Source organism: Rhinatrema bivittatum, chromosome 8 (assembly GCF_901001135.1).
Source record: "Rhinatrema bivittatum chromosome 8, aRhiBiv1.1, whole genome shotgun sequence".
NCBI lineage: Eukaryota > Metazoa > Chordata > Amphibia > Gymnophiona > Rhinatrematidae > Rhinatrema > Rhinatrema bivittatum.
In genome coordinates, this window is record NC_042622.1 from 203,681,769 (window position 1) to 203,708,751 (window position 26,983).

The window sequence follows — 26,983 nt, forward strand, 5'->3', positions numbered from 1 at the left end:
CACTGCCAGCTCCGCAGAACACATCTTTTTCTTAGTTTTAGATTTGCTTGATCCTGAGCATTTGACCTTGCTGATGGGGGAGATCTCTTGGAAGAGCTCCTGATCAACCCTTCACCCAGGGAGTATCGACTGCAGCTCCTCAGCCTTATGCAATTCCTCCATTCTCTAGGCGCTGGACTTCCATGATCATGGAGAGATGTGGCCACAATGATATATGGTCCTGTCCAAGGCAAGAATAACAGAGATCATGTCCATTGTTAATGGAAATCATTCTACCGCATATACAGTCTTTGAAACCACTCACTGGGGACTTCTTAGATCTGGACAGTCTGTGAAGAAATCTCTCTTTATTTTGTTTATATAACACTGAAAAGTGCTGTGTGGGGGCTGCCGTGAAGTGAGGCAATGAAATATTCAAAAAAAGTAGGAAGGATATGATTAATGGGAAAAATAAGACTGAGGGTTCTCATGAGGCAATACCCACATAGGAATTCTCACACATGCTCAGTAGTGCAAAAACTCTGAGCTTAGAGAGAAGGAACCGTTCCATGCTGTTGGATGACATCAGCCATGTATCATGACTAATTCAGTCCTGCTTGTCGATGGAGAATGTTAAATCTTAATCCCATTGATGGTCCATTAGCTCAGATTATGTACTTTGGGGTAGCCAGCTGGTCTCCCCGAGGGCTTGGTGCGCACGCAAGGTGCACTAGTGTGCACCCCCTTGTGCGTGCTGACCCCTTATTTTATAACATGCGCGCGCATGTTATAAAATCGGGCATACATTTGTGAGCGCCGGGTAGCGTGCACAAATGTACGCCGCGCGCGTATGTTTTAAAATCTGCCCCATAGGGCTTAGAGGATCACTCGGGAATGCTGGGGCCACACTCAGACCCATGCACCCGAGTTCTATTCCCGACAGGAAAGGTAAATTCTTTCAAGGCCCTTAGGCTGTCTGGAGATGTTCTGGCAAGGTCCAATTTGAAGTTGTTCAAAATATAAATCCTTTTACTGGATAAAATGATTACAGATGAAAAATTCACAGCAGATATACTTAAGAATAGTGCACTTCAATACAGAAAATTCCAATAAAACACAGATACAGTCACTTGCCTCACTGGGCTCCTTGCCTGGATGGTACCAACAAGCTGGATGCAGACTCCTTCCCAACAGGAAAGTGGAAATTCCTCCCGATACAACTTCTGATGTGTCTGTTGACAAATTCTTTCAACAGCTACCTTGCAAGTAAATTTCCCAGTCCTTAAGCTGACTCTAACCAGAAATCCACTCTTTAGGTAATCTCCCATAGTTTATTAAGACTAACTCCCCTTAATGGTTTATTCCACTCTCAAGATCCTCCTTGGAGCCAAAGAAAATCTCCCATGTGCCTGGGAATTCTACTTTTGGGTTCCAGCCACCCTCTTGGGACAGGAGATGAAGGAAACAGAACAGCAGCAAAAGTGGGCTCATCGGTTTTGTTAAACACACACTCCCTGGAAGACAGTGCCACTGGAGTGTCATGAAACGCTACACACTCCTAATCTCTGACTTCATACATTCAGCATCAATGTGAAGAGACAATTTGGTGACACCCTTACCGTCACAACCACTGGCATTAATGCTTCCTTTCCATCTAGGCCATGAGTTCCTTCTTCTAGTGATATATTATCCAGGAGCCCTTCTCTTACAGTACAGTCACTTGACATGGTATAAACAAACATAGCTGAGATTTAATTAATTTAGCCATTTTATATATTGTCGTTCCAAGTGAAGATCACAACGGTTTACATCATGACAAAAATATTATAGGTAGCCAATTACATTACATTTACTTTCTTTGTTCATGTATCATATACTTTAGCGAAAGACATACATTGAGTAGGGAGGTCAGGGATGGTGAGATATAAAGGGATGAGGTAGTGGGAATGAGGTATTACTTTTAACACAAGGTGCTGGAGGGGATATAAAGTAAAGGGTTGAGAGAAGAGGTTTTGGAAATACTTATTTGGGGTGGGTTGGAAAGTAAAGTGGTAATGAGTTCTTTAGTTAAGAACATAAGAACATGCCATACTGGGTCAGACCAAGGGTCCATCAAGCCCAGCATCCTGTTTCCAACAGTGGCCAATCCAGGCCATAAGAACCTGGCAACTACCCAAAAACTAAGTCTATTCCATGTTACCATTGCTAATGGCAGTGGCTATTCTCTAAGTGAACTTAAAAGCAGGGAATTGGACTTCTCCTCCAAGAACTTATCCAATCCTTTTTTAAACACAGCTATACTAACTGCACTAACCACATCCTCTGGCAACAAATTCCAGAGTTTAATTGTGCATTGAGTAAAAAAGAACTTTCTCCGATTAGTTTTAAATGTGCCCCATGCTAACTTCATGGAGTGCCCCCTAGTCTTTCTACTATCCGAAAGAGTAAATAACCGATTCATATCTACCCATTCTAGACCTCTCATGATTTTAAACACCTCTATCATATCCCCCTCAGTCGTCTCTTCTCCAAGCTGAACAGCCCTAACCTCTTTAGTCTTTCCTCATAGGGGAGCTGTTCCATTCCCCTTATCATTTTGGTTGCCCTTCTCTGTACCTTCTCCATCGCAATTATATCTTTTTTGAGATGCGGCGACCAGAATTGTACACAGTATTCATGGTGCGGTCTCACCATGGAGTGATACAGAGGCATTATGACATTTTCTGTTTTATTCATCATTCCTTTTCTAATAATTCCCAACATTCTGTTTGCTTTTTTGACTGCCGCAGCACACTGAACCGACGATTTCAATGTGTTATCCACTATGACACCTAGATCTCTTTCTTGGGTTGTAGCACCTAATATGGAACCCAACATTATGTAATTATAGCATGGGTTATTTTTCCCTATATGCATCACCTTGCATTTATCCACATTAAATTTCATCTGCCATTTTGATGCCCAATTTTCCAGTCTCAGAAGTTAGGTTCATAATGAATTTGTCCATGTAGGAACAAGTACTGATTTAAGAAAAGGTTAAGTTAGGTTATATGCATTTTGAAATAACCACATTTCAGTTGTCAGATGCAGAGTCTCAGGCAAAGAGTTCCAAAGTATAGGGCCTGCTATGGAGAACATATGCTCTCTTATTTTTGTCCGGTGTGTATTCTGTACTGATGGCACAGTTAGTAATCATTTATTATGAGATCTTAGTGATCGCTGTGGTGTGCATGGTAGAAGCGCTGTCCTTACCAGGCCAGGGTTGTAGGAATGGAGAGAGGAATGTATTAATGTTAAGACTTTGTAATGGATTTGGGATTGTACATGCATGGTGCCTGCAAGGGGGGCTCCATGCAATATGGAAATTAGGGGGGGGTCGCACTAGGAAGGAGGCGCTAGTGTCGCTTACGCGACCTTAGCGCCTCCTTCTTAACGCGATCTGCCGCGGCTACCGGTTATGAAGACGGACGCCGGTAAACTCGGCCTCGGTTTTCATAACTCCGCGGTCTGCCAAGTTATTTTATTTTATTTACTTTAAAAACGAAGTACAGAAAAGCAGGCCATTCTGCTCTCCAGGCCATTCTGGGCCTGGGCCAGAAGATCCAGGAGCAGCAACGATTCCTGGAAGCACTGGCTACCTCTATTGAGCGCTTAAAAACTCGACTAGATTCTCAACCGGTGGAATTGGCTGCGCTGAAGTCCGTTCCTGGCTTTGTTTTGAAGCTCCAGAATCTACAGTCGACTTTGGAACTGGTAGCAGCAGATGTGAATCTTCTTGCTGCCCGTCAAGACTCCATGACTCAGTTTAATGCCCCACCACCGTCCTGGCTTCCGATCCCAGTCAGGCAGTCATTCCCTTGCCGGCATCACCTCGCTACTCGGGGGACCCGAAGCGGTGTCGGGGAATTTTGAACCAATGCCACATGCATTTTACCCTTCAGTCGGCGCTTTTTCTGAATGACTTGGTCAAGACGACCTTCATCCTATCCCTGTTGGATGGCAAGGCATTGGCATGAGCCTCTCCCCTGTGGTAGCACTCTGACCCTCTACTCTCGAACCTTCCACGGTTTGTCTTGGCCTTTAAATAGGTTTTTGAAGAACCTGGTAGACTCCCTGCCATGGGTACCGATCTCCTTCACCTGCTGCAAGGGTCTTGCTCCCTAAATGATTACGCAATTGAATTCCGAACCCTGGCCACGGAACTAAACTGGCAGGGGGACAGCTTACACGCCATTTTTTTTAGATGGGCTGGCATCTCGAATTAAAAATGAACTTGCAGCCCGGGAACTTCCTACCTCCCTCAAAGGGCTTATCAACCTCACAGGGAAAATTGATCGTCGACTCCAAGAGCGGGCCCAGGAGAATGGTTCCACTCAGCGGGTTCACACCAAGGAACCACCTTTTTCGGACGGTGATCATTTTTTACCCTCTGAAGAACCGATGCAACTTGGCCATGGTCGTCTCACGACTGCTGAGAGATCCCGTCGCCTTCAATTTGGACTTTGTACTGTGGGAAGTCCACACACTCACTGTCTCAGTGTCCAGAGAAGAGGGAACGAGTCCCACATCGGGAAATGTCAGAATCATTAACCCTCGGTTTCACTATATTTCCCTTGTTCCTACTACCCGCCTCCTTGGAACTTTGCTCCACCTGCTTTTCCACTCAGGCGCCAGTGGACCCTGGCGCTGGGGGAAACTTTATTCAGCAGGATCTCGTGAAACAGTATAGAATCCCCATGTGTCCATTGACTCCTCTGTTGACGCTTTCCTCGGTCCATGGGGACTTCCTACCCGGTATGGTGACACGGGCCACTTCGCCTCTTACCTTGAAAGTCGGTCCGGATCACTCTGAGCTTATTTCTTTTTATATCTTGGTTAGGCGAGGCATGTCTCGAGGCATCCGAGCAGGGCCGCGGTCTTGTGCTTCCGGAATGGGTTGAGTCTGGGGCGCAGCCGGGGCTGCTTGCGCCTGAACGAAGGCTTGCAGCCCTTGGAAAAATTTTAACCAGGAGAAGGTTCCTGGGTCCATGTTAATCCCAGGGGGAGTCGGAGTAGGAGCCTCTGAGGTGCCCTCTTGTTGAGAAGCCATCTTAGAGATGCATAGATCTGGGGAGCTATCATATGTAGTAGTTCCGGACCCATCACCAGACAGTGAGGGGCCAGGCTTTTGTTCCCCTTGGGCTTCATCGCAATGTTGACACAGGAAGGACTCCAGTTCAGGCTGCGTGGCTCTTAAGTGGCAGGCTGTGCAAAGAGGGTGCCTTCTGGCCTTCTTGGGTGCCAGTGCCATTGCCTCTAGTTTCAATGCGTACATGTAGTTGTAAATGTGGCTGTGTGTATAGTTTGTGCGCACGGGGTGCCCTCAGATATGCATGCGGCCCGGTTGTGCGCTCGTCTGTATTGGACGCTCGCAAGTTAGGCGCATCGGCCGCCCGGCCTGCCCCGCGCGTACTGCCGTTTGAGAAGGGAATATGGCGCCGATGCCTCCGCAGGTCTCCATGTGGACCCCTGCACCGGATCGGGGCCTAACCCGGCCAGGACTGCTCAACCCGATCATGCTCCCTTTTACCACGCTGGAAGAGAAACAGAATCGGTACGGCAATCCGAGCCTTGGAGACCGGAAACCTGAATTTAAAGTTTTTTTGCTTACCTGGTCTCGGCGCTTATCAATCGAGTGCCGGGACAGTCTCCAGCTGCGGGGGGGAGAGGGCTTTAACTTCACCGCTGCGCTCGGTTGTGCACCTGCTGCCTTTCAGCCACTCTAGGGGCTATGGCCACGCCAGGAACCGGCTACCAGACCAAGGCACACCTCTGAGGGATATTGGAAATCACCTCAGGAATTCTCAACTGGGGGAGGGACCCTTAGGTTTCACCGCAGGAGAGCGGGGCTCGATCTTCTTTAAAGTAAAAGTTTTCTTTTTCTTCTTAACACTATTCTAGTGTGTGGGATAGTGTCCGCATCTGCTAGGAGAAGGAGAGATACTGAAGAGCTGGGGTTACTGCAGGGGTATATCTAGAGTGACGTCAGGTTTGAAATCTGACTCCGTCTCCCATTTGCTGGCAGAAGAGCACATAACCTACGGGTCCTGAGTCCATCTGGCTACACACTAGGAAACTCACCTTCGGAGTAAGCTCTTGTTCATAAGATCAAAGTTCCAAGCCACTTGGAGGAGGATAGCATCCTGGCCTGCATTTCTTAGATAATTTAACATTTAGTCCTGTTTTTCCATTTTGCTTTTTTGAGGTATTGAATTCAGTATTTTTTTTTTTAAGTTCCCTATCAAGGTAACCATAGTTAATGGCAAAAGAGGACAGCAGATTCATAAATCTGAATTACATTAGACAAGTGTAGGATATGAAACATATGTGAAACAAAAAAATACATGCTTTTCAATTTAAATAAGAAAGTTCTGTTTTCACCATCATATTGTTGTTTCTGCTTATACTCTTCTTCCATCCTAAAAAAAAAATCTGATGTGATTCTCATAAATGTTTACAATCCCAAATATACGGAAAACTATGGACAAACATAGACATATACTGGCAGTAAACAAACCACTGACAGCTTCGACTATGGCAGACTGGAAGGTGCAGGCAACACCCAGTGTCAAACGCTGCAGCAGCAAGTCTGGAAATTTTGCACTGTTGATTGGCTTCTATTATGGTAGCATAATCAATCTGCAGTAAAAATGCAAAAGCTTACATGGCAAATCTTGGTAACTGAAAACTACTAACCTATGATAACAGTCATATAAATATTTTATTTTGCCTTTGTTAATTTTAAGTGTCTTACGAGAACCACATTTGCTACACAAGAGCTCTCTAGGCAGTTTATGGTGCAGATGTAGCATCATTTTCATACCCCTCTTTTGGAATACCTATAATCTTCTTGTAGTTTCCAGAATTTGACACAATGCTCAGATGAGACGTGTATAGACACATTATCACCTCATTTTTTTTTTTGCTGGTTATATACCTCTCCCAATGCACCTTAGCATTCCTCCAGCTCGCCCCCACTACCTTTCACCCTGTGGCAATCTTGAAATCATAAGCTCATACCCAGATCCCTCACTTTGCAGGTGACCATCAGAGCTTCACCCCCATCACGTACTCTTCCCGCATTTCTATTTCCCAGATGCATGACCCGGCATGTTTTTGCATGCTCTCAGCAGCCACCCTTGTGCATTTTGGGAAAGGGTGAGTAATTCTTCGCCGAGACTTTGCTGCTTGTTCTGTTAGAAGGCTCTTTAGAATCAGGTTTCAGCGACCAACTATGTAAAAAAAGTATTTGGAAGGGGGACGCAGGAGCTCAAACTTAAAACTGTCTAAAATTGTGTTGGGAACGGACAATAAAACCTAAAAGTGTGTGTCGGGCGGGGGTAACTTTGGGCCTCTTTCCAAAAACCGAGACAAAGCCACCCTGTGATTTTTTTTCTTCCCCCTGGAGACGCGGGTACGAGTAACTGGAATCCGAAGGCTATACAGCCGGGAGATACCGGAGTTTCTCGCGGAAGTGCCCGGCGGCCGCGCGGGAAGACTTCGGGATCGGTTACCCTAGCTCGCGCGAAGGGGGGCGTGGCCCGGCCACAGAGAGCGGAGCTCGCGGGCGTCACTCCTTTCACCCCCCCCCCCTCAGCGCGAGAGAGGGGGTGGTGCCCGCGCGCGCGCCGCACCGTGCACCCAGGGTGGAGGAAGCTCACGCTGCCGGTACTACTATACGGGCGCCTGCTCCGCCGCTCTTTCCCCCCCATACCGAGCAAAGTAAGTGTACGCTGCTCCAATTTCTGCCGTCAGCTGTTCTCCGGCCCCTGCCTCGCCTGGGGCCGCTTATTTCAGGTGCGGGGCTGCCTCGGGGTTGGGTATTTCTGTGCGACCGTTGTGCACGCAGTAGGCTCCCTGAATCGCTAACCGTCCCCCCCTCTCTTTTGTTGTTACCGATTTTAAAGCAAATGCAGGAAGCAAAAGACTGATATCTCGGGTTCTTGCGAAAGCCGATAGAAATGGATAGTTTAGTGCAAATTAATAATATGAAGGTGTCTTTTGGACAATTGATCTTATTTTTGGTGGAATACTTTTTAAAGATGGAATAATGCAAAAGAAACACCCCAAGAGTAAATGAACACATCTCCTCGGATCTTAAAATAGACGGCACTACCACTTGTCGCAATCCATTTCGTCCCTGCCCCTCGGAGCGGGACAGATGATGCCCCAGTGCTTGCTGTTTTTATGCAGCGATTAAAGCCCAGGAGGGGTCACCGGGTTCGCGTTCGGAGCTTGGAAGCTGCCTCTTGCCCGGGATGCGCTGCATCCTTCATTGCCGTTGCAGCTTTGCTGAGGATGGATGCCCATTTCAGGGGCAGGCCCTCCAGGACTTCAGCCTCTGATCGGGGGAAGCAGGATTCCCCCCTCACCAGAAGAGCCCACCTGTGGTGCATGCAGTGTGATGGATACCTAAGACCCTAGCGCGAGCGAAGAGGGCTGAAGGAAGTCCGTGTCCGGTGGGGGGGAAGGGTACAGTAAGCGTGCACGGGCCGGCGAATGCACGGGCAAACCTCTGGGTGGGATCGCAGGAATGCTGCCTCCGCTTATCTTGCAGCATTGTGTCTGGCCACATTTCTGTGTGTGCGTGCCGCTGTAAATCTGAGCCTGTACTGAAAGAATTAGTGGCATGAGACTTGGGTGGCTTTCGCACAAATTACCACTTTACATTTCCTCCCAGCTGTTTTATGGCGATCCTCCTTTTACGGAAGGTTAGCTCTACATAAATAATCATTTTGTAGGGTTGTTTTTTTTTTTGGTTGGTTTTTTTTTTAATCCAGGTAGCTAGAAGGCGATTTGGTAGCACAGTTTTTAACATTCATAGCAGTTTTGTCCGCCTCCCCCCAGCTGAAACTGTACTGCAAATCCCACAGTACTTTGGGACAGAAGATTAAAAAAAAAAAAAAAAAGCAGCCAGTTTGACCCTGGGAGATTGTAGCCCTGTGTGCAATCCTGCACAATTTTATGAAAGGATTCACTATTTCGAAGGCACACTTTTATTTTGTTTTAGACAAGTCCTAGTCGTTTGTTACCATTATGATTTTAGAAATATTTTTATTAGCATGAAGTATACAATTTTTTCAGTTTTAATGTAATTTGGTTTTACTAGATTGTGGTTTTTTTGTTCAGAGGGCTAGCTGTTAGTTGTCCTGGGGGACCCCCCAACCTGTCTGGTTTTCAGGATATCTGCATGAATATGCATGAGATAAAATTTGCATGCTATGGGGGCAATGCATGAAAATGTATCTCATGCATATTCATTGTGGATATCCTGAAAACCCGACAGGCTGGGGCCCTCCAGGATAGGTTTGGGAACCACTGACCTAGAGAAAACTGGACACGCTCAAGGATGTTCAGTTATTGGCCAGACTTCAGACAAATCCAAAGATGATGCAGTTGAGCTCTGAAGGCCTTATAGGCCACTTCTGAGAAAGGAACCCATGAGATCTTGAATGCTCTTTGGATAATTTTTAAATAGGTGGCAGCCTATACAGAATTCAGATGTTTTCATGTCCTTTTAACTGTAGGAAAAAAACCTGTGCCATCAGCAATCATAATCTCAGAAGGTCCTGCTAGTGCACTTCTCCCTCCCCCCATCTATTTCAAATCTAATCCCCCTTATCAATTTCCATTTTTAAAAGGGATCCAGAAAACTATAGACCAAATGAGCCTGCTGCTGCTGGTGCCAGGCAGAATAGTAGAAGCTATTGTTGAGAGCGCAAGAAGTGCCATGCTAAGTCAGAACAAAAGTTCATTGAGCCCAGCATGCTGTCTCTGACAGTGGCCTATCTGGGCCCCAAGTATGCGGCAGATCCCAAACTGCAGATCTAGGGCTTAATTTTCAAGCATGAAGTTCCACCACTTCTTTTTAGATTTAACAGGTAGTGCAGCAGAGGTCTTCTGCTCCGGGCCCAACCATCCAGGCAGCCTGCAGGAGGGGAATGAACCTGAAGAAAACAGCCACTCTGCTTTCTAATCCAGGTTCGGGGAAGGGGTGATCCTGAAGCAGATTCTATAGAGCAGAGAGGACCACGCTGTTTTCCAGGGCTGCAACCCAATCGGCTTTTCAGGATTGTCACAGTCAATATACGTAAGCTTTGCTTGACCTGCCTTTATTGTATGCAAATAGATCTCATGAATATTCATTGCAGAAGTCCTGAAAACCCAACTGGATTACAGCTCTTGCGGACTGCGTTAGGGGATCCCTACTGTAGAGCAAAGAACAGACACAAAAAGAGGTTGAATTAGCATAAGTTTGAAATTTGTGAGCATAGCACTAGTTATCAAGGCTTCAACCCTAGCTTACAACTTTTAGACTTATTAATTCAACTCCTCTTTCTATCTGTTACCTAGTGTTTTATTTCTGGTGGAACAACCCTGAACAGCATTCTGCCTCCTTTTTTGTTTGCAGCACCCGAAGAAGCAGAGTAGAACCGACCAGTCCAAGCTGGTTATGGGTCCCCTGCAGAAATGGAGCGGAGCCAGTAGTGGCTTGGATCATTTCTGGTCCTCTAGCCACTGGAGGAAGCAGAGCTGCTTACCCTGAGATGGGGGCGGCCACATGGCCTTCATTTTTGTGGGATTTCCCCGCACCTTTGAGGAGGCTGTGAGGGGAAAATGGGCAAGTTTGAAGACACACAGGGTGAATGCCTGCCAGCCTCACTGCTTCTGCCGCCACTGGTGTCTTGGTTTACTGGCCCCGTTGTTGCTTATCGTGCTGGCTTCCTGGGCCTTGTCATGTTTGCCCCAGTGACCATACTGTGGGATGTGGAAGAGTGAGAGTTAGTGATCAAAGAGGGAAAGGAGAGTGAGGGTGGGCATATATAGGGGGGGGAGGAATGAGATAGGATGTGGGAGGGCAAAAGAGTGCATGAGCAGATTGAAGGGGCTATGGGTAGATAAGGAGAGGGGGAGCTAGCGAGTGGGAGGATGAAAGGTACTGTGGATTGAGAGTGAGGGGAGCGGGTGAGGTGTGAGTGATGATGGGGAAAGAGTGAATGAGAGGGGGGATAGAAGGGGAAGGAGAACGTACATGCTGCTGGCTTCTTTCCTCCCCTGAGAAGGCAAAGAGCAGGCCGTGCTTTTGAATTCCAGTCCCACCACCAGTCGGAGAAGGCTGAAGAGAATGGATGGTGTATGCCATTCTGCCCTCATCCCACAGGACAGAAGCCTGTGCCTTACTGGCTAAGGACGGAGAAGAGGAGAGTTGCTGGAGAGGCTAACTTTTCAGGGGGGAAGAGGAGAGGGCTCGAGGGCTACCAGAGAGTGGGTTGAGATTTGGGGCCCCTAAGATCGCTGGGGAGGGGGAGGTGAGCAAGGACCGTTGGAGAATTCATAGTGGGGGCTGGGAATGGAGGGCCAGGATCCTGAGGAGGAGGATAGAGATAAAAGGCCCCGTTCCCTCTGCCCTCTTCCTCCTCTTTATCCCAGTGATCCCTCAGCAGTGCTCAACCCTTTGCCCACCTGTACTCAAGTGAAGAATGGCTTGAGGCTGAGGAAGGAGGATCATGAAGATAAGGAGGAAGAGGGTGAAGAACGGATTCACTTGGGAAGGCGAGGGAGTTTGCAATGGGCCTTTGTCCCCCGGCCCTGCTCCGCCTCCCCTCACTTCCCCCATTCCACAATTCACTTCATTTTTGTCTACAAATTAAACCCTGAGAGGATCCATTCCTTCTTGCTCGCTCCCAGGGTAAGTGGTGCCAATAATGGTTTATAGACTTTTCTTCCAGGAGCTTGTCTTAACCCCTTCTCGCGGCAGCTTTAAAGTCGTTTCGGATGCTGCAGAATGCAGCTGCAAGGCTTATCTCTGGGCGCTCTGTGCTGGAGGACCTACCCTGGCTGCCAGGCCGGTCATGAGTGACCTACAGAGTACTTACCTTAGTCCATAAATTGCACTTGATAGATTCTCTTCCTTGGATCAATGCTCCTCTGAGAATTTATAATCCATCTTGGCCCTTGCGGTCCTCTCAGAGAGGACTACTAGGTAATGTCTTCTGTGCGGCCACCACGCTTTATGGAAACGAGAGCCGCGGGCTTTCTCTGTGGAACTCTTTACCTTACACGCTGTGGATATCGAGTTGTACCGAGACCTTTACTGGGCTTCTTAAAACGCGTTTGCTTAGGCTGGCGTTTGATCTATGAATCAGGTTAATGTTGCTTGAACTGGACTTCTGGTCATAATTGTTCCTGTTTGATACATTTTATTTTTTTTTTATGTTGGCGTACTGCATTTTAATTAGGTATGGTTGTTCACTGCCTTGGGCTTCGGTATCGGCAGTTGATAAATGCCTAACAAACACAAATACAAAATACAAGCTATTCTAGTCGGCTTGACCATGTCCGCCAGCAACAAATTTAACAGTTTGGGCATTGAGTGAAAAAATACTTTCTCCAATTTTGTTTTAAATGTAAATAGACAGACATCTACTAATGGAGAAGAGCCAACATGGATTTAGCAAAGGGAAGTCATACTTTACCAATCTGCTAGAATTTTTTGACGTGTAAATAAATGTGGATGGAGGTGAGCCGGTCAATATAGTATACCTTGATTTTCACAAGGCATTTGACAGCCCCTCATGAGAGAGAGTAAAAAAAAAATGCCATGGGAGGATAGGAGGCAATGTCCTATTGTAGTTTGGAAACTGGTAAAAAGCTAGGAAACGCTGCATGGGAGGAGTGTGATTGCTCTTTCTGTGTCCAGCTACTCTCCTTTCCCCTTTTTCAACTTCTCTTTTTTGTCGTACTTTATAAAATTGTTCAGTAGAAATGCCACCTAAACATAAAGAGAAGTTGAGAGTATAATCTGCAGAGGCGTCTACACATTTAGTTCAGCAGAGGCTTAGATCGATTTCTTGAGCGCAGCTTGGGAACCGTGGAGGGGATTCTCCGTTGCCATGTCCGGTGCAGGAGAGCTGGGCCGGTTCTGGAGAAGCAGTCACTTTCCCCTCCAGATTCTGCTGCACCGTTTCTCCGTCCTTGGGCCCCCAGGCAGGTTCATCGCTGGATGATGACGGAGGGGCTGAGAGAGTGGCGAGAGCAGGAGTAGCGTCAGTAGAGGGGAGAGGCTTAAAGATCCGATTTCTTCATTCCCTGGGAATTTGCAGGTAGAAGAAAAGCCCTGTGGTGGGTCCCAAGTTGACATCTTTGACTGCCATGTCTGTTCCAGAATGCAGGTCCTTTCCTCCTCTCCCGGTGGGTACTTTGGATGGCATTTGGGCTGCCTTCGCAAGATTAGATGCTATGATAAACTTTGCTGTGAATGATATTTCTACTCAGGTTGGTGATGTTAAATGAATTGCTAATAAAGAGATGCTGTCTCTAAAGAGTTTGGGGAGAGTTTGAGGGAATTCATAAAGAGCTTGGTGAGATGAGTGATGAATGCCGCTTTGATACAAGATAAAATCTAATCTGCACTTTTTACATTTTTCCAAGCTAAGAGTTATCTCCTGTGGAAGTGTTTTAAGAGATGGTCGACAGGATATCCTTTCTATATTGGTTGAAGCTATCCCTCATACAAACATGGTTTATTATCCCTCCCTGTGAGAAAGAGGCCTTTATGTGGGGAGATAGTGATGACAGCGTCCAGAGATAGTTTAGATTTTACAGATAAGAACATAAGAAATTGCCATACTGGGTCAGACCAAGGGTCCATCAAGCCCAGCATCCTGTTTCCAACAGTGGCCAATCCAGGCCATAAGAACCTGGCAATTACCCAAACACCAAGAAGATCCCATGCTACTGATGCAATTAATAGCAGTGGCAATTTGGAAAGATCGGATTATGAAGCAGCTGATAGATCTCCTTGGTTTGTGTCATTTGTGTTTAGGCAGGATTTAGAGAAGGGTCCGTGTGCTTGGATTTCCGGAACATAAGTGAGAAATTTATAGGTCCACGTATTTGGGGTTTTCCTAATGGAACAAAAGTAACTCAACAAAAATAGAGAGTGTTTTTGTCTACGTGCCAAAGAACTCGCGCCTTAGGTGCTTCCTTTTTTTTTTTTTTTACATTATCCCTGTAAATGCTTGGTTACTTATGCTCAAGTTTATGGTTTTTTTATTGCTCCTGAACAATTAGGATCCTTTCTAGGTTTGAAGAAACTAAAGGGTCAATTTTAAGTCTTGCACGCGCACATCCTTGGGCGCGCGGTTACAGCGCACCGATTTTTTTTGACATGAGTGTGCCGGTGCGCGCATGTTATAAATTCCAATGGCTGCTTGCATGTGTGGGCAGCCAACGACTCGCACACGTGGGGAGGGGGGGGGAAATTTTAAGCAAAATATGCACAGTGACGCAATCGGGCCTCCCCCCAGCTCCCTCCCAGTCCTCTCCAATTAAGCAGCGGACTGGTAGGGAACTTTCCTATCCCTAACCCTACTCTTCCTACCTCTTACACCCCTCCTCCCTGACCCCTAACCTAACCATACCTATCTCTAACTTTTTTATTTTCATACTTACTGCTCCCTGGGAGCAGAAGTAATCTCCGCGTGCTGGCCAGCTGCCTGTGCGGCGCGCGCTTCCCTAGGACAGCGGCTAATGACGCTGTTCCGGCCTGGCCCTTTTGCAGGGCCTGGCACTTCGGCATGTAATGGGGGTTACACGCATGGCCCTTTTAAAATCAGGCCGCATGTGGGTCGATAATACTGGATGGTGCAAGGAGCACGTTAGAGTAATTGGGATGCCCAGGTTTTCTGTTATACCTTTCACTGTGTAATTTCCTATTTTGTTCCTAATCTCCTAATGTGCTCTGTTTTTCTCTCCTTCCGAAATGGTGGACTACATGTCGAAATTCTTTGTTTTGTTTTGTTTTTTTTCTTTTGTGTTTGCTTATGAATGTTTCTTGGGATTTCTGTATTTATTTTTAATTTCTAGAAATAAAAAGTTAAAAAAACAAACAAACTAGGAAACAGAGTAGGACAAATGGTCAGTTTTCCAAATGGAGTGCTGTGGGGATCTGTACTGGGACCAATGTTTAACGCATTCATTAATGTCCTGGAAAAGGCAAACTCGGAGTTAGGCATAGGGAACAGTTATATGAGCTTTCCATTAAACTAACTCATAGGTTTAAACCAAATTCTAAAAAGTATTTTTTCAGTCCCTGCACAGCTTAAAACCAAGGGGTTTTCTGCCAGATCAATGGGGTCAGGGCTAGTAGTTTAGTTGAGTTTGAAAAATGTTTGGATACATTTCTAACCATTAGCCGTAGGTGTTTCTGCCTCCCGCTTCTGGAAGTGAGCAGCGTGGCCTGGGCTTTCCTGTTTGGGATCTGACTGGCCACTGACGGGGAGAGGATGCTGGGCGCGATGGATCACTCGTCTGACCCAGAATGGCACTGTTTATGTTCTTACTTTCTTATCTTTGATACAAAGTTGGCAACCCCGGTTGCACGAGTTCCTTCTGTATCCTCAGCTTCCCTCTGTTTCACCATTGTTTCCTGATCTTAATTATATGTTTAAGAAACAAGTTCTTTATATACTTTCAAAGTAACTTTTTTTTCTTTTTAATCATGTTTTCCAAGTAAATAAGTAGTTAATGTGATACAAGAAGGCCAGAATCTTCCCATCATTGACTTGAGGTGGTAGCGTAGAGTTGTGGAACCAACCTGCAGGGGCACTGCCTTTCAGTCCTGCATTTGGGCTGCCTTGGCCTCTGTTCTGCGACATGCGGAGCTGTGCAAAAAATTATGCACAGGATCGAATCTCTGTAGTACAGAATTGACTATTCATCTCCCCTTCCTGGAGCTGGTCAGAATATCTCTTCCATGGACTGAATATCGTCAGATATCCAGGTGAAAGTTTACAGAATTAAAGGCCCCTTTGCTCAGGATTGGTGCCACTTGCACCGCCGATGCTATAAAAAGTTCAGACGAGCATCATTGGCCCAGACTCATAACAAATTAGAAGAAAAGGCCACAAAAGGGGGGGGAGGGGAGGGCAGGGTGTGGCATGGCCCATTATTGGAAATTTTTCCCTCTTCCTCTCCCGAAAACCCCAGAGAAGATCAGATTGTTTTCACAGTTTATGGGAGGTGGCAGCTATGGAGAAAGTAACAGCTTTGCACAAAGACATATAAGCAAGATATGAAGACTTGCAAAGCTTTTTTTTGGCAAGGATTAGCACAAGAGGTTGCAATTACTGGGGGCAGCTTTTATAATTGTGACAGGTAGAGGTACTCATTCACAACCCCCACCCCCTGATGTAAAGATACATCATAATGTGGTGTCATGGGAGGTCTTATTATATAAGATGTTTCTTATATAATAAGAAACATCTTATATAATAAATGTATGTTGTTCACCTGGCATTAAGTCCCGCTGTATGTGACTTGCGCTTCCAAAAATAAAGATTAAAAAATGGTTAGAGCTGGGTTGGAAATCGGTCCATTAGCGCAATTGCTGTGTCTATAATCTAAGTATCCGCTTGTGAACTAAGGTAAGTGGGGATGAAATTCTCTAAACTCTCTGGCTCGGGAAGGATATGATAGAAGTCTGTTTTCTTGATGAGGACTTTTTTTTTTTTAAATTTTTTATTTGTCATCATAAGAAGAAAATACATACATTTTTGAAAGCCCCTCTGCAGGTATAGCAGTGGGTGATTACCCATGGAGCTGGGCTCTTTTGAAAATTTCCCATCCTGCGTGTAGGTAAAAGCTTACGCGTGGCTCCACGGCCCTGCGTGTTTACCCGTATTCAGTAGCAGTGTTCTCGGAGGCAGAGATTGAAACAACGCATGCACTTTTTTTTTTTTTGTAATTTTCAGAAATACATGTGGGCTAGTTATAGGAGTAGGGGAAAGATGCACAGAAAAGGGAGGTGCAGGTGTCTGCATTTATTCTTCCTCAGGCAGTTTTTGCAGTGAAAGTATGTCTATACACATTTTCACTTTGTAAATTGTTTAACCTGCTTTTATGTATTGGTTTGTGATGTTTTATGTTTTTTATTTGATGTATTTGTTTTATGATTATATATTTGTTTTCAATCCGCACTGGATGACTGTTTTCTGGAAGATGCAGGATATAAGTCTTTTAACTAAACAAATTGGTGAAAGGTCTGTGGTTAAAAGTTAAGTGAGCAGTGGGAAAATTGCTCCCATTATATGATAACCCATCTCCTTCCCGCCAAACGCATTCCTAAATTATGGGAAGGGTGTTTAACTTCAGTTTTTTTCTTAATATTATTTTTCTGCTCCTTTTTCTAATGTAACTATTGTTCCTGTTCCTGATTGGCCATTGGTTGTTTTTTTTTTCCTATTTAAAAAGCATAGAAATTAATAAAAACACTGTACTGACTTTTCAACCAAATCGTCCCAAGTGTAAAAAGCTAAGTTACATTTACACGCGTCACTCCTTTGAAAATTCACCTGTTAAGCAGCATATGCTGCACCGTTAACACTATTATTCACTTTTTTTTCTTCTGTCACGTTGGGATGCACACCATGTTGCCTTTTTGTGACACCTTCTGCTTGACTGCCAGTGGACCGCATCAGGGAGGCAGGGTGACGTACCATATTAAAAGGGTTTTGGTTTTCTTTCCTCTCTCTGAAATCCTGTGCTCCTTGGGAGTGCCCTGTTTTATTTCTGCGCACGTAATCGCTCGCTGTAGTCTTGAAAAAGGTCCATCTGACCTTGAGCGCATTCAGATCTGGTGCACAAGCAGCTTGAGTGTCTGAATTTTTGGAATAATCCTGCTAGAAAAGTTAAGGATTAAGGATTTTCTCTGGTATTGGTAGTTCATTTAAAACAAATCGAAGAAAATTATTTTTCACTCTGCGCATAGTTAAGCTCTGGAATTCATTGCCAGAGGATATGGTTAGGGCAGTTAGTGTTACAGGGTTTAAAAAAGGTTTGGATAAGTTCCTAGAGGAAAAATCCATAAACTGCTATTAATAAGCAATAGTAGCTTGAGATTTATTTAATGTTTGGGCATTTGCTAGGTACTTGTGACTTGGATTGGCCACTGTTGGAAACAGGATACTGGGCTTGATGGACCCTTGGTCTGACCCAGTATAGCATTTCTTATGATGTTCTGACTTTTTTTTTTTTCCCCTCATGTAATCATAACTGAATGTGGTATAACGAATCCTTTGCCTCTGCTGATGTTTTCCTGCTAGAATGTTGGACATTTGGCATTTCTTTACATTCTTTCTTATTAAAATGTTATAATGGTTCTCATCATTGTGCACGGCATTACTGCATGTACACCCTGCTGTACAGCGGTGATATTTATTCAGATATAAGTCCATGAGGCAAAGAGCTTGCAGTCAAAAGTGGATACCTAAGACGACAGGATGCGATATGACTTACTCAAGGTCACAAACCATGTCAGAGGGAGAAGCAGGATTTGCACCCTGGTTTCCTCTGGTTCCCAACCCCTTTGCTCTAATTACTAGGCCGCTCCTCTTTCAGAGTAAGAGAGAAATGGGAGAGAGGGAGGGGACGCAAAGGTACACGTTGAGGGATGGAGGAAGAGCCCTATTTCTGGTCAACCCCATTCATTGATTTTGTAAACCCCGTTTGTGGTCCTGACTCACAGTTTGGGAACAGCTTCCCTGAGGTATATTGTAGTATTTATAAAAGGCGTTGCTTCAAAAAGCTACATGGCAAAAATATTACTTATATGCAGCCTTTCTTGTGTATGAAACCACCTTGACTGACATTTCCGGTAGAGGTTGCCTAGACCTCATGTCTTCAGGCACTTGACATGGGTCAGTGCTTCATGGATTGTTGACTTTTTTAAATCTGCTGCCCTGCAAAGCCTCCAAATCTCTGGAAACGACCATTTCAAGGAAGAGTAAAACTTCCTCGCGTGGCTTGGATGAAATTGGTCCTTATCGAATATATGATGTTATGAGTCATAGCGCAGCCAGTTTGTGTTGCTGGCTTGCCTTCCGGCAGGGAAGTAGATTAAAGAAACTTAACAAAAAGAAGTGAGGAAGCAAAAAGAAATGCAATCGATAGTGCCGTTTCTTCCTTTCGTCTGATGATCAGATCTTGTAGAGTGGGCAGGAGGATGCAGCTTGCACTTAGTGAATGTCTTAAGTGATCTTGGAGGCACTCTGCTGATGAGCGGAAGGATTAAAACCGTAGCCGCTGACGCAGCGCTGAGGTTCAGAAGGATAATGGAGCTGGAATGAGAGAGGGCTGTAGGGGTGGAAATGTCAAGACTTCTTAAAATTGATTTGTCAAGTGCAACCATCTCGGTGGGAGCAGGCAGAAATGCAATGAATTAATTTAGCGTAAACATTTTAATAAAGAACGTGGTAAGAGATCGGAAACTCCTGGTCACTGTTAACCTGTTTAAAAGGAGAGAACACTGCTTGCTTGTTTTCCATCAGTATTTAAGGACAGATCATGTCCACTGTAAGCGGAAGCTGAACTTCACAGGTAAATGTATTGCCAGCAGCCAGAGGTAACGAGTTCTCGATTATTAGCGGTCTTGCGTTTGTGGGGGGTGGGGGTGGAGAATTAATAACTGGAAGGATCAGCACAAGTTTGCAGACATTTTGCTCTCCAGGCCACTGGTTCGGATGTGGCTCGGGCCGACGGTCACTGCCTGTTTGAAAGCCTTTCGGTGGCTTCTGTGAATACGAAATGGGCCGTCTTGGCCGAGTTCCCGGCAGCCACAGATGTCCATACCACGAGAGAGCCACCAATCCCTGGCGTAAGTCAGGGCGAGGAGAAGAAAGAGGGGACTAGCCCTCGTGTTCAGGAGGGTCGAGGCGTGTTGGCAGGGCCCTGTATGCATGAATCTTGTGCTGCTGCTGCTGACCGTGCTGTCGTACCCGTTCTGCGATGGGGCATCCTGTACTTTAGGCGCAGGCTGCACCCGTTCAGCGGATGAACGGCGAGGCTTCGGTTTCCAGTGTTGCCCGTCGGCATCTGTCCCGAGAGCGAAGTTTAGAAGCATGAAACCCCCCCCCAAAAGTTTCATGTTCATCTTCTGGCAATGATTTTCAGGGAGGTTAGCTGCTAGCAAAGTAAATGTTTCACTGGGAAATTCCACCTTTCGTCTGACACCAGGGATTTGTAAAGCTGCTCGCCTAGGGCAAAATGGACTTTCTTGGCTGGTGGAAGGGAGGAGCAGCAGTGGCAGCATTTTTGGCCCAGGAGGCGTACGCTGGCAGTCAGGGCCCAGGAGGAGGAGGAGGAAGTGTCAAGGCTCAGAACAGGAAGCATCAACCTTGGTGCCAGTCTGGAAAGGGTAAGTGCTGGAGGAATTTTAGAATCCTTGAATGAAATGTCCTCCCTCAGTAACATTAAAACTTGCTTAAAATGACGTCTCACCTTTTTTTGCAAAAGGAACTACAAAATTGTCTGACCCCTCCTGTAAAGCAGGACAAATTTCAGACTTAATGTTTTATTCTGCAGTCAGTGGTAATGCTTGTTACATAAGAACATAAAAGTTGCCATACTGGGTCAGACCAAGGTTCCATCAAGCCCAGCATCCTGTTTCCAACAGAGGCCAAACCAGAATAAGAACCTGGCAAGTACCCAATCATTAAACAGATTCCATGCTACAGATCCCAGCAACAAGCAGTGGCTGTTCCCTATTGATTAATAGCAGTTTATGGACGTCTCCTCCGGGAACTTATCCAAACCTTCTTTAAACCCAGCTACACTAACTGCCTTAACCACATTCTCTGGCAACGGATTCCAGAGCTTAATTGTATGTTCAGAGAAAATTATTTTTTACTCATTTGTTTTAAATGTGCTACTTGCTAACTTCATGGAGTCCTTGTATTTTCTGAAAGAGTAAATAATCGTTTCACGTTTACCTGTTCATGATTTTGGAGATCTCTATCATATCTCCCCCCCCCCCCCCCCCCCCCCTCAGTCTTCTCTTCTCCAAACTGAACAGCCCTAACTTCCTTAGCCTTTCCTCATTGTGGAGCCGATCCATTGACTTTATCATTTTGGTTGCTGTTCTCTGTATCTTCTCCAGTGCAACTACATCTTTTTTGAGTTGCGGCAACCAAAATTGCATACAGTACTCAAGGTGCGGTCTCACCATGGAGCGATATAAAGAGGCATTATGACATCCTCTGTTTTATTCACCATTCCCTTCCCGATAATTTCAACATTCTATTTGTTTTTTCTGACCGTCCTGGCACACTGAGCTGACGATTTTAATGATACCTAGATCTTTTTCCTGGGTGGTATCTCCTAATATGGAACCTAACACCGTGTAATTACAGCAATGGTTATTTTTTCCCTATATGCAACACCTTGCACTTGTCCACATTAAATTTCATTTGCTGTATGTATGCCCGATCTTCCAATCTTGCAAGGTCCTCCTGCAATTTATCATAATCCGCTTGAGATGTAACTATGCTGAATAATTTTGTGTCATCTGCAAATTTGATCACCTCACTCGTCGTATTCCTTTCCAGATCATTTATAAATATATTGAAAAGCACCGTTCCTAGTACAGATCCCTGAGGCACTCCACTGTTTACCCTTTTCCACTGTGAAAATTGATCATTTAATCCTACTGTTTCCTTCCTTTTGTCCTTTTGCGGATTGCAAGCTGGTTATCTCCTATCCCATGACTTTTTAATTTTCTTAGAAGCCTTTCATGAGGGACTTTATCAAACGCCTTCTGATAATCCAAATACACCACATCTACCGGTTTACCTTTATCCATATGCTTATTCACCCCTTCCAAAAAAAGAAAATGTAGCAGATTTGTGAGGCAAGACTTCTCTTGGGTAAATCCATGCTGGCTGTGTCCCATTAAACCATGTTTTTCTATAAGTTCTATGATTTTATTCTTTATAATAGTTTCCGTGATTGTTGGGGTTTCCTATTTTATATGACTGTGCCAAGCAAAAAATCAGTGTTTAAAGTTCCTGATGAAGGGGAGATCTGTTAACGAGCTTGTAAATGCTTGGAATCTGAAACTTGGTGATGCTTATCATTTTTCAGCTCTTGATAGAACATGCTTGCACACCCATCCAAGATTGCTTCATGGTTCACCGATCACTTATATCTACTAAAGCTTCTTAATCAAGTGTTTGAAAAGGTGCCGGTGTAAGTCAAAATCAGTTGAAGATACGGCTCAATGCCTTGAGCAAATCAAAGTTTACAAGACAGCAGTAATTCAGCTAAATGAAAATGTTTTTTTCAGCCACTATAGGGAAAGGAGAAAATGACCCAGGAGAGTTATTTAGAATGAGTAAGGCATCATTATGCCCTTTTCCTGCTCATTCCTCTGCTTCTGGGTCTATGTTTTGTGATCAATTGGGGGCGTGATATGGAAAAATTGTATCTTGTCCATGCTCTGAATTGCCAGAGGATGCCATGTCTGCTTTGAATTTTGTCTCTCTTCCTGTTTTATTTTTACCTTGCTTGATTGTAACTACTGACAGCAGGTTGCATCTTACCAGACTAAGATCAACAGTATGCTCACTAGATCTTTGATTGACACAGGCACCGGAGTCTACAGGTGAGACATTGTTAAAACAATTGTTGTAATAAATGCTTCTTTAAATCAAAATATGCCTATTGCACTTAAAGATGCCATGGTACAGGCTAATAAAAAAAAAAAAAAAAAGAATCTCTTAATTCTAATTTATGCAAAAGGTTTAGACCCTTGCCCTAACCTACTTTTGCTTTCATCAGTAAGATAGAACAAAGTGCATTGGCAATTATTTGAAATATATAAGTAAATCTAGATTTTCTGGATCCGTATTGGTCAGACTTTCCTTCTGGATTCAGCACTGAGATGGTGCTGGTGGCTCTTGTGGATGCTTTTAGGATTTAGATGAGGGAAGTTAATATTTCCTGATTCTTTTAGATCTCACGGTGCCCTCTGATAGTTTTGATTATGAAACTCTAAAACATAGCTTATGGGATCTTAGTATAGAAGAAAAGGTAGCCAATTGGCTTAGCTGGTTTCTAGAGATGAGAACACAAGATTGCCTGGAAGGACTGAGTCTCAGTATCTAAGCACTACGATGTGGAATCCCACCGGGCTCTGTGTTTTTCTCCCACTCTGTTTAATGTTTATTTGCACCCCAGTTACGTGTTATCAGATTTTTTTGGAATTTGTTTTCTTGCTTATACAGATATTCAGCTATACTGTCTGCTGGGTTCTGATCCCACCTTTGCAGTTTTATGCCAAATTCTCTGCATGCTGTCTTTTTTTTGATAAAAGCAAGACCGGATTTAGGAATAGGTCATGTAGGCATGTGCCTGGGTTGCTAGTTCTGATGGAGCCCAAAAGCTGGAATTTCTCTTATTGAGCTCCGATTTCTGGGCACGAAACCCATCATCCGCGATCCTCTCCCTACGGGTACCATATCCGGCCCTGGATAAAAGCAAGTAAATTTAAAGCAGAGCCCATATAAAACAGAAGTGTTAGGGGGTTAGTAAAACTGCAGTACATAAAGCTGACATGGAATTAATATTGGATGAGGTTATTTTAGTGCTTGAAATTACAAGTTAAAGAGCCTTAAAGTGATTCTGGACTCTGCTTTAAGTATGGAAGACAGAATCTCCAACTGTTGTCAAGAGCGCACTCTGGCGTGCCAACTAAAGCCGTTTCTCTCTGGGTGTGTGCTTTAAAAATTGTTTTGCCCTGATGCTTATAGACTCCTGTCACCCCCTTTATGCTGGTCTGCCAGCCAAGAGCATTTGAAGATCGCAGTTGATGCAGATTGCTGTGGCTCAATTGATGTCTAAGGGAAATTTCAAAGATAAAGAGTTGGGGATTTTCATTGGCTCCCTTTGCCCTTTCGAGCACAGTTTACGATTCTGAGCTCGACATTTAAAGAGTTAAATGATGATTTGGGATCAGAATGCTTGCTAAATGATGTGCCAGGTCGATCCTTGAGATCATCAGTGCTAATAGCTTTTATCTATTCCTTCCTTGTAAGGCTTGAAGCTGACTAAGATCCTGTCTTTTCCTATGTGGCAACCTACGCTTTGGAAAATTATTCCTAGGGGTGTACAGGCAGAAAATGCACATCTAATCTTTTAGAGACTGTTTAAAACTTAGCTCTTTGTGGCTGCTTTTGACATTTTAGAGTATTAATTTGATAAATTGTTTTAAGGTGACTTATAGATTTAATTGATGAGCTGCTTTTTGATCTGAGGGTTTTATTGTATTTAGGCTGCTCATTTGGCTTTTTTATGTTTTTATGTACTGATTTCTTTTATAGTTTATTTAAAATGTATAGCTTGCCACTGCAATAACTGTTAATGATGAAGGGATTCAAAAAGTATAAAACAATGCAATTGCTAATACTATGTTTATTATTTAGTTGATTTATATTCCACTTTTTCAGGCATTTCAAAGCAGATTACATTGATGTTCTGTAGTATTTCTCTATCCCCACAGGCTCACATTCTAAGGGGATCATTTACTAAGCCATAATACTTTAAGGGGGAGGCAAATATCATGGGGAGGGGGGGTACCCATAATGATTTTCCCCTCCCTGAAAAAGTATTGCAGCAGTCTTGCTGCACAATTTTTTTTTGTTATTGTGGGGAGAAACATGACAAATCACACGGCAAAACTGCGTCAATGTGCAGAATGGCAGCCCACCTCAACTGGGGAGATCATCATGTCAAAGGGTCTGAGGGCCAAAATGCACACCCCTAAAATACACAAATGGCCCCCAGGAGTCTTGGTAGATGCCCGCCCATCCCAGGACCGCCTATCGAGGTGGCCCTGCAAAAACAATGTGAAAAATAAAAAAAAAATATTTAGAAATTACATGGTGACTGCCCACCCAAATCCCTCCCAGTAGCATAAATACTACCTACCCCTACCAAAGACCCTGCCTTCCACTGTAGTATGTCCCTCTGGTCCCCTCTTTCCAAAACAAATGTTCCTAGTGGTCTAGGGAAGGCCCCCTCCCCCTCCCTTGCCTTGAAAATAATTCCCTGGTGGTCTCGGGATCCGAGACCCTGGCCTCCTTCCCCAGCCTCCCCCCCCATTGATGGTGCAATGGGAGCCTGGCGCACTCCCTAGCTCTTGGCCTATCAACGACATTTTTCAAAATGGCGGCAACCAGCCTTTGCCCCCTATCATATGGTAAATCTGAGAGAGCAATAATTAGTTTGAAATTGGAGCAGGGAGAGTAGGTTCTGATCTCTGCGCACTCACCAACCGGCTAACCTGTGTCCATGGTGTTGAGGTTCATGTACCAACATGGCATGAAGATTGTCTTGAAATTTGAAGAGTGATCGCTCGTTAAGTGGTTGTAAAGCTGCATCTTACATGCTCTGGAGCGGCTGCTGATGGGTCAGAGGGAAATGTTGGTTTTCTTTTCATAGGTGGACAGATTAATTCCAAAATTATTTTTGACAGGATCTTATTAGAGACACCAGGCATGAAATCAAAACCTGCATTTACAGGGCAGATAGCTCATCTTTCCAAGAAAATAGTGCACCAAGTTTCAAAATGCTCTCTGATAAATATTTTAGGGACTGACTGTAAAATGGTCAGCAGCATGGACATAGCCAGGAATGAGATGAGACTCGTTGTCTGCGTCTTTGTTAGTATCCTTGGGATAAATGTGCTGTGCTTCTACCACAGGTTGGCTCAAGATGGTATATTAACAGAGCACCAAACCTTTTATTTTTATTCCAGTTGTAAGTCTGTGGTTGAATAACTGGACCAGGATTTGAGTTGCTGTCATCCCACAGCAGGTTGATTCTTAAGAGGAAGAAAGCACACATCCAAGCAAGCTCTGTAACATTGGTGCTTACCGGTGGCAGTGTTGATACCGCTACAGAGGCAAGAGTAAAATTGGAAAAATATAATCCAGTTCCTAGTTTATTCTTGATGGAAATACTTCATTTCTAACCAGGTTGAGTCTGGCATGGATCAGTGCATCTGTTTGATTATACGCTAGGGAGATGTCTGAGGCATTAAGGATCTTGGCCCTTAACATAGATACAAAAGGACGTTTTAGAGCTTAGCTGTCCCCAGATGAAAGCAATGCATTGTGTGAGGGAGGAAGGTAAAATAAGGCAGCCGACAAGTTGCAGCTAGTATTTTATTTTTTTTTAATGGACATTTTGATTAGCTTCTGAGAGCTATGCTTCTTTCATCAAGTCCGTGCTGAATGAAATATGGGGTGATAATAGTTAAGTATACAAGTAAACTGTAGGTTAGATAACAATATCAGTATTTGCTTTCAAAGCTATAAAGCGTTGTAAAGTGAAAACAATTGTCCCAGTCATTATATTTGTTTGTCTATTGGTTATTTAGATATGAAGTTAAAACCGCAATAACAAAGGTTGCAGAGACAAACAGCTGAATTGAAAGTTATAGGCAGGCTGACAGATAATGAGGAAACCAGTCTCTTCAAGTGCCTTTTGTATTGAATCATTTTAGTTACAAATGTATGAATTCTTGGGTAGTTCAAGTTGCCTTTAAGTAATCCTGCATAGCCTGATAATATAAAATTGCTACCAACCGTAGCAGTTCTGCCTTGTCATTTGTATTGCTTTTATGTAATTACATGTGGCTTTTTTTTTTTTTTTTTTTACAAGTGTTATCAGTGTCATTTGCAGTGCAGGAACAATAGCTTCATAGGAAAACTTTTTTAAAACCCTCTTAACAGTGTGGCATATAAATGTTTTAAATAAACCTGCATAGGAAAGAATTTTTACATGATGGTGAAACTATGGAACATTTTGGACTGCAGTGCTCAGTATGGCTACAAACCAAATTGGTTCAAAAGTAAATTAGATCAACATTTAGAGGAAAAAGATCTAGGCAGATATGATATAGCTACACATTTGGCAAAGTGCTAGTTCTGTGAGTAATCTATAGCTTTATAGTACTTGGGGTTAGGAAGGAATTGTATTCACTGCTGTAAAACTGGCTATAGATGCACAGTTGGGGAGGTTTTGCCTTCCCCTAGATTTATCATGTATAGCAGGCAGCCAGCTGTACTGAAACGTTTTTCCTATTTTGGGTTTATGGATAAAAGCACTCTGTACAACTGGCCCAAAA

At 44.3% G+C, this 26,983-nt stretch overlaps 1 protein-coding gene across 3 annotated transcripts in view; it reads left to right on the forward strand.

The window, feature by feature from the left end:
* The first annotated feature begins 7,573 nt into the window (after positions 1 to 7,573).
* The window catches only part of SH2B2 (SH2B adaptor protein 2), a 72,191-nt gene continuing 52,781 nt past the window's right edge, over positions 7,574 to 26,983 (forward strand). The window contains exon 1 of one of the 3 annotated variants that reach the window (XM_029612619.1): positions 7,574 to 7,740. The gene's annotated coding sequence lies outside the window, so the exon portion shown is untranslated. Of the gene's footprint in view, positions 7,741 to 7,796; positions 7,816 to 26,983 lie in introns of those variants that run through there. The other 2 variants (XM_029612617.1, XM_029612618.1) reach the window with 2 other exon arrangements.